This window comes from Amphimedon queenslandica, unplaced genomic scaffold, assembly GCF_000090795.2.
Source record: "Amphimedon queenslandica unplaced genomic scaffold, v1.1 AMPQUscaffold_10223, whole genome shotgun sequence".
NCBI lineage: Eukaryota > Metazoa > Porifera > Demospongiae > Haplosclerida > Niphatidae > Amphimedon > Amphimedon queenslandica.
The window spans coordinates 4,256-5,758 of NW_003549506.1; positions in this window are offsets into that span (position 1 = coordinate 4,256).

Here is a 1,503-nt window from a genome sequence, read left to right on the forward strand (position 1 = left end):
TAATATTTAGCTATTGCTACCATTATATAATGAGAACCTAGTACAAGTCAATCAAAATACATTATAGATACATTACATGCATTTATATTCTATATCCCTATACAATATATATTACATTTATTAGATACATTACACTTTTTATGCATTAAACAAAATGATCACAATTATAATGTGCAGATTCAGATTGTATATCTAATCTAAAACACTATTGATTCAGATTATATTATTAGGAAATAATAAAATTGATTATTATCTAAATGTACTTTGCCGTTTACCTTAGACATATATCACATACAATAGCCTGACATTGTATAATCTTGAGCATAAGGTATATAGATATATTACACACATAAATCTACTCATTCTCTTACCTCTACTGGGTAAGAGAAAAGAAGGTGGGTCTTGTGCAGCTATGAAGAACAGTTGAACTAGTTGGAACAAAAGAAAACAAGAAGTATGGAGTTCCATAACCAACTGACAGAATCATGTGACAAACTGTTATCAGGTGTTGACACAAGACATTCATAATGACATCATAGCATTAACAAAACTAAAAGTGTAAGAATAATTGTCCAGCTTTGAAACTCCCCAATGCTGTACTTGTGCTGCCTATATGACTTTTAATGCAGCTCTCAAAGATTACATCTGTCTTAGATTTTGGCAAGTGCTCCTTGTTAGCAAATTTTTAAGTTGCTCAAAACTATTACTGGATTATTTACAAAAATCAATAAATCTAGTAAAACTCTCAATTTTATATCTTAAGTTGTGTAAACTTTGAATGGATTCTAATCAAAATTAAAATTAAAATAAATTTAAAGCTGCTTAAAATTTGGGCCAAAACCATTATAAGCCCATGGCTTTTCCAAAAATCGGCTCCAAAAATGCCCCAAATTTTTACTACATTTTCATGGTTTTTTTCAAAAAATTGACTCCAAAATCACCCCAAATTTTTATTACATTTTTTGATATATATTGATGTCCTTATGCTACATAGAAAGTTTGAGCGGATTCCGACTTCAATTTTTTGAGTTATGACCATTTTTTAAAAACTCCAAATTCCTGAAAAATTCCCTGTACTATAGCCCATGGTTTTTTCAAAAAATCGGCTCCAAATCACCCCAAATTTTTATTACATTTTCTGATATATATTGATGTCCTTATGCTATGTAAAAAGTTTGAGCCAATTCTGACTTTAACTTTTTGAGTTATGACCATTTTTTAAAAACTCCAAATTCCTGAAAAATTCCCTGTACTATAGCCCATGGTTTTTTCAAAAAATTGGCTCTATAATCACCTCAAATTTTTATTACATTTTCTGATACATATTAAGGTCCTTATGCTATGTAAAAAGTTTGAGCCAATTCTGACTTTAACTTTTTGAGTTATGACCAAATTTTAGACAATAAACGAAACACGTTTACTATTAGTGTTTAAAACTGGACTAATTTTTTGCAATAACGTCTGCTATAATCATTTTAATTTTACAACTCTTGCAGACACCTG